The sequence below is a fragment of the Apodemus sylvaticus genome, chromosome 20 (genome assembly GCF_947179515.1).
Source record: "Apodemus sylvaticus chromosome 20, mApoSyl1.1, whole genome shotgun sequence".
NCBI lineage: Eukaryota > Metazoa > Chordata > Mammalia > Rodentia > Muridae > Apodemus > Apodemus sylvaticus.
Genome location: NC_067491.1, coordinates 61,098,298 through 61,105,286, shown reverse-complemented (window position 1 = coordinate 61,105,286; position 6,989 = coordinate 61,098,298). Strand labels below are relative to the sequence as shown.

Here is a 6,989-nt window from a genome sequence, read left to right as displayed (position 1 = left end):
AAAATGTGAGAGATTTCAATAGGAAAAATTAATAATTTAAGTCAGTGGAAACAATAAGAGCTCATGCAATCATATCTCAATATTATGATTGTTTTCAAAAGGGTTTTCTAAATTTATATTACAAATGTTTACTTATTTTGGGGACTGGAAATGCACTAGTCCAACTTCCGAAAATCAATTCCTTACTTCATCATGAGGTTCCAGGGAATTAAGCTCAGAATATAATATCTGGTGAGAAGAAGCCATACCCACAAGGCCATCACAGGAAAAACATGTGACCTAATATGTGATGGTCAGAACGGTAGAGATCCAGTAAAATTCAGTTTAGATGAAGAATCATGTGAACTATGTTTTAAGTAAATAATTGCCCCTGTGGTGTCTTTCATCCCTGTTATGAGGAAGTGTGTTTAATTCTGGCCTAAACAAAACAATGTAGCACTTAGGGACAAAGATTACAATTAGAATGCTTGCACTGGAAGCCAGGATAGAGAACATTTCCATAGCTACCCTGACCTTCCCAGTGTTGCTGTGGTAGACAAGGAGGAACATGACCCATACACTGCAGAACATAAGCATGCTGAAAGCCATGGACTTGGATTCATTAAATGTGTCAGGAAGGTTCCTGGACAAGAAAGCCATGAGATAACTACACAAGGCCATGACTCCCAGGTAGGCCAGAGCACAGTAGAAGGCAACAGCTGAGCCCTTGTTGCAAAGAATGATGATGTGTCCCTGTTCAAAGTGGGCATCCATGTCAATAAAGGGAGGGGATGTTCCCGGCCATATGCCAGAGAGAAGTACTTGTATCAGAGTGCAAGCTGGAATGACACACTTAGGGACCTGTGATATCTGCAACCATCTGATCTTTCTTCCTGGAGCTGTAATCTTGAAGGCCATAACTACAGTGATGGTTTTGGACAACACAGTGGATAGAGTCACAGTGAACAGAAGTCCAAACACGTTCTGTTGCAGGATACATGTGGCTGTGTTTGGAAGACCAAGGAAGAGCAATGGACAGAGGAAACAGAGGGTCAGAGTGATGAGCAGGATGTAACTGAGAGATCTGTTATTGGCCTTGACTACTGGAGTGTCTCTGTGGTTTACAAAAACCCCAATAACAAGAGCTGTGAGAGTAGAAAATCCAAGGGACACGAGTGTGAGTCCCTTCCCCAAGGGATCCTCATAGGCCAGAAAGGGGACAGTTTTCTCCAGGCAGTATGTCTTCTCTGCATTTGCATAATGAGTTTCTGGACAGTGCACACACTGATCCATACCTGGTGGAAATGAAGTTGATCATGAATGCATGGTCAAGTTTCCCTTTATCCTACTACATTTTATGCTTCAAACTCATTGGATTGTTATTACAACCATGTTCCCTTGTCACTTTTGGTATAGAGATATGAGTATTCTAAAGTGAATAATCACACAAGTTAAGGTTTATACTTCTTTCCAAAAACCCCATGAAGAGTATCCTTTTCTGGAGAAAAGGGTATTTTTCACACTATATATTATAAATATATCACTGAGGAAAACATGCAGGAACTGAAGGGAGGATAAGGAGGTAAGAACTGAAGGTGAGTCCACTGGGATGTGGTGCTGCCTGCCCTGCCTCTACTATTTTCCCTGACCTGCTTTGTTATGTAGCTTGTGATCACCTCCTCAGAGCTGCACCAACCCAGTGAGGCAGAGCAGCCCACAGCAACCACTAAACATGAGTATGTACAAAACTCTTTGCTACAGTCCAGCCCTTCAAAGGATTTTCAATTGTGGTTTTTCTTTTATTACATAAATCTTGATTGTGTCAAATTGACAATGAAAACACCCATAAAATCTCATACCTAGAGCCTATTTATTTTAGTTGTATATTGAAGTATTCTTATTTTTTGCTTTTTACCTCTCTTTTATTTATATTTTGTAATACAGTTGAAGCATATATTTTCAAACTAGAAAATACCAAATTACATTGCAATAACTAATTCAATTTTTATGCCAGTTCTCAAAAAATATTTCTAAATTTCCAATAGAAGATGCGAATTCAATTTTGAAATAGACATTTTTCATTGAATTTCTTATTTAAAATAATTTTTTAGTCTGGAATACATGACACAAATTCATTTTTTTTAATTTTTTTATTCGATATAATTTACTTACATTTCAAATGATTTCCCCTTTTCTAGCCCCCCCTCACCGAAAGTCCCGTAAGCCCCCTTCTCTTCCCCTGTCCTCCCACCCACCCCTTCCCACTTCTCCGTTCTGGTTGTGCCGAATACTGTTTCACTGAATCTTTCCAGAACCAGGGGCCACTCCTCCTTTCTTCTTGTACCTCATTTGATGTGTGGATTATGTTTTGGGTATTCCAGTTTTCCAGGTCAATAACCACTTATTAGTGAGTGCATACCATGATTTACCTCTCTTTTATTTATATTTTGTAATATAGTTGAAGCATATATTTTCAAACTAGAAAATACCAAATTACATGGCAATAACTAATTCCATTTTTATGCCAGTTCTCAAAAATATTTCTAAATTTCCAATAGAAGATGCGAATTCAATTTTGAAATAGACATTTTTCATTGAATTTCTTATGTAAAATGATTTTTTAGTCTGGGATGTATGACACAAATTCATTTTTATTTATAAATTTCTTTGAGTTTGAAAATGTTTTCTTCTCATGTGATCTTGGTTGGAAACTACTAAATATGTCTTCAAACCATTCCTTATCTTTCCCCAGCCCCTTTCATTTTTGATGGAAGGAAGTTCTCACAGGTATTATAGTGAATATATGGATGTTTGATAAAAGTTAGTAGGCCTTTTCTCTTTTAACTTCTACTGGGTTCTGTGATGAAATTAAGGGTAGAGTAGGGGATGTAAGTTCCTTTTCATATTGAGATATTTTCGTGGCTATTAGTTTACTGTTTTGGAAAACTTTTTGAAAGATTTTCAGGAAAACAACTACTTAATAGCTAAATTTATGTTTTCTTTGTTCCACCAGAATAGATTTTAAGAACTAAATCTTTGTGAATAAAACTCAGAGGAGAAAAATAAATGCTCCTAATATTATTTAATCACATATTTCTTGTCACAAATAACTTTCAGTATTTTTGTAAAGGCTTCATTTCAAAAACTATTTTAGTTTCACTTTTCCTTAAAAGATACAGAAAGACTACACTTACTTCTTTTTACACTCAGTTCTGCATTTGTGTATCTTTCTTATGCTTTCTTAAACTCTCCTGTCAAATAGTTAACATTTTCTCAATGTGACTATTCATGCTAATGTAACACTTTTACATAAATCTGTTCTGCTCTGTTGCTAGATTATTTTTGTTGCTGTGTTATGCTAGCTTTTAATATTGTATCTTATAAACAATATTCATTAATTTATGGCAACTGATCTATAAGACACAATTTATTTTGTATAAGGCTTATGGTTTGTCTTGAAATATATCTTTATTATATTTCCCTGTATTCAAATTCCTTTGATTAGGAATTTCTTTAACTTTTGAGTGTTCAACATATATGTAGCTGTATTTTTAATCAATACAATCTGATAATGTGATGTAGGTCTAAACCTTTATTCTATTCTATCCCTCCAAATGTACATATCTCTAAAGTGTCTGAACTTCAGTCTGTAATAAAGGAAGCATTTTGGGGAGACAGTTGAAGTGGTCCTTCTACAACCACATTAAATTCTTAAGTGGAATTTATATGTCTTCAATCTGCATACAGGAACTATAACCGAATTAACAGATAATTAGTTAGTCTATATGTAGCAGAGAACTACCTTATATAAAATATTTTACAGTCAAATAATGGAAATTAATAGATGAGGAAATATAATTATCCGGAAATCTGCACCAGACTTCTATTCTCCCACTACCTCTCTACCCAGCTTCATCAAGCCTGTTGATCCAGAACCAAAACATTTAGATTTCTTTCCTTCTCTAATCGTCCCTGCCCAAAGAACTTTGTCAGGCATGGCTCTGAGGAGATAGTCCCTGCCAGATATAAAATTTTCTGCCAAGTCTCTTGCCATCTTTTTAAGACCTGCTATTCCAGAACCATATAGCCCAAAAATATACACCAGGGGCCTGTCACACCAAGATCACGGTGGTTAGCCATCATCCCAATATATATCACAACAGGAACATGCAGTGACTAAAACATCTAGATGGCTGTAGGAGTTCTCTAGTGGAGTTTTTTGGGTCACTTAGGTAGACTATCATGTCATCTGCAAATAATGATAGTTTAACTTCTTCCTTTCCAATTTGTATCCCTTTGACCTCCTTATGTTTTCGAATTATTTATTGTTTAATTTATTGTTTTATTATTTAAAAAAAAACATCTAGTTGGCTAAAGGCATGAAACGAACTCAAACACAAAATTCAATAATATTATGACACCAACAGGGCAAACTTACTCTACAACAGCAAGCCCTGCAAATCTTAACACAACTGATCCACGGTGCCCTTAAATCCAGTCTTATGAAGATGATAGAGGCCGTTAAAGAGGAAAGAATAAAATGCTTAAAAAAGAAAAGGAAAACACAATCAGACAAATATAGGACTTTACAGAGGAAACAAATAAATCTCTTAAAGTAATAGCAGAAACTAGAGTTAACCAGGGAAGTAAGTAAAGTTGTTCAGGAAATGAAAGTGGAAATAGAAGCCAGAATGAAAATCCAAACTGAGGGTAAACAGCAGATGGAAACCCTAAAGAAGCTTACAGAACAACAAATGCAAGTATCACCAATAAGATAAAAGGATGTAGGAGAGAATCTCAGGCAAACAAAAATAGAAACTGGCACATCAGTAAAAGAAAATGTTAACGCTAAAATATCCCAGAAACAAAACAGCCAAGAAATCTGGAATACAAAGAAAACAAGGAACCTTATAATGATCAGAATAGTAGAAGGTAAAGAGTCCTAGATCCCAGGGTGAGAAAGTATTTTCAACAAAATTATATTAGAAAAAATCACAATGTAAAGAGAGAAATACCTATAAACATAAAAGATGCTTGTGAAACACAAAATAGAGTGGGCCAGAAAAGTCCTCTCTCAACAAAATAATGAAAATGCAGAATGTAGAGGACTAAGAAAGACTAAGCACTGAGGGAAAAGACCAGGTATCATTCCAAGGCAGACCTGTTAGAATTGTGCCTTTTCAATAGATTCTCTAAAAAGTGAAGGGCCTGGACAGATATCTTAAAACCTATGAAAAAATCACACATGCCAACCTGGAGTCCTATAGCCAGCAAAACTGTCAATCACAATAGATGGAGTAAACAACCATAATTCAAGACAAGTCTGGATTTACACAATATCTATCCAAAAATCCATTCCTACAAAAAAGTGCTAGAAGGAAAACTCCAACAGAAAGATGATAGCTAATTTGAAGGAAACACAAGATATAGGTAATTCCATATAAGGAAAATCAATTTAAACATACACAAACCCATATACACACAACACCAACATCAAATAATAGGGATAAACAAACACTGACCATTAATATTTCTCACCATCTATGGATTCAATTTCTCAATAAATGACACAGACTAACAGAACAAGTACAAAAACAGCAACTATCTGTACTGGCTGGTTTTGTGTGTCAACCTGACACAGGTTGGACTTACCACAGAGACAGGTGCTTCATTTGAGAAAATGGCTCCATGAGATCCAGCTGTGGGGCATTTTCTCAATTAGTGATTACAGGGAAGGGCCCCTTGTCAGTGCTGCCATACCTGGGCTGGTAGTCTTGCTTTCCATAAGAAAGCAGGCCGAGAAAGCCAGGGCTGCTAGCCCAAAAGTAACATCCCTCCATGGCCTCTGCATCAGCTCCTGCTTCCTGACCTGCTTGAGTTCCAGTCCTTACTTCCTTTAGTGATGAACAGCAGTGTGGATGTGTAAGCTGAATAAACCCTTTCCTCCCCAACTTCCTTCGTGGTCATGATGTTTGTGCAGGAATAGAAACCCTGACTAAGATGCTTTCATTTTGCTGTATAAAACAGACATCTCAGCAATACCAATAGACATTACCTTAGAGTAAGTTCTGAAAAAAATTTCCAGGACAAAAACCCTAGAAGTAAGCTGAAATAATCATTTTTTTTTTTTTTTACCATTTGAAACTTTTTTTATTAGAATTTTTTATTGGATGTTTTCTCTATTTACATTTCAAATGTTTTCCCCTTTCCAGGTTTCTCTTTGGAAACTCCCTGTCTCATCTGTCATACTCCTGCCTCTATAAAAACGCTCCCCCACCCACCCATTCCACCTTCCTGTCCTTTCATTCCCCTACACACTGGGGCATCCAACCACCTCAAGCCCAAGGGCCGCTCCTCCCACTGATGTCCAACAAGGCCATCCTCTGCCACATATGCTGCCAGAGCCCTGGGTCCCTCCGTATGTATTCTTTGGTTGGTGGTGCAGTCCCCAGGAACTCCAAGGCGTCTGGCTGTTGACACTGTTTCTCCATCCATGGGGCTGCAAACCCCCTCATCTCTTTCAGTCCCTTCTCCAAATTTTCCATCTGTGATCCCATGTTCAGTCCAATGGTTGGCTGCAAGCATCCTCCTCTACACTTGTCAGGCTTTGGCAGAGCCTCTCAGGAGACAACTATATCAGGCTCCCGTCAGCAAGCATTTCCCTTCATCCACAATAGCATGCAGTTTTGGCGACTGCATAAGAGATGGATCCTCAGGTGGAGCAGTCTACGGATGGCCTTTCCTTCAGTCGCTGCTCCACACTTTGTTTCTATATTCCCTCCTGTGAGTATTTTGTTCCCCCTTCTATGCAGGACTGAAATATCCACACTTTGGTCTTCCTTCTTCTTGAGCTTCATATGGTCTGTAAATTGTATCTTAGCTATTCTGAGCTTTTGGGCTAATATCCACTTATCAGTGACTGCATTCCATGTGTGTTCTTTTGTGACTGGGCTACCTCACTCAGGATGATAGTTTCTAATTCCATCCATTTGCCTAAGAATTTCATGAAG

At 37.4% G+C, this 6,989-nt stretch overlaps 1 pseudogene; it reads right to left on the bottom strand.

Moving 5' to 3' along the window:
• Positions 1-345: 345 nt before the first annotated feature.
• LOC127670971 (vomeronasal type-2 receptor 116-like) overlaps positions 346-6,989 on the bottom strand; it is a 58,560-nt pseudogene continuing 51,916 nt past the window's right edge.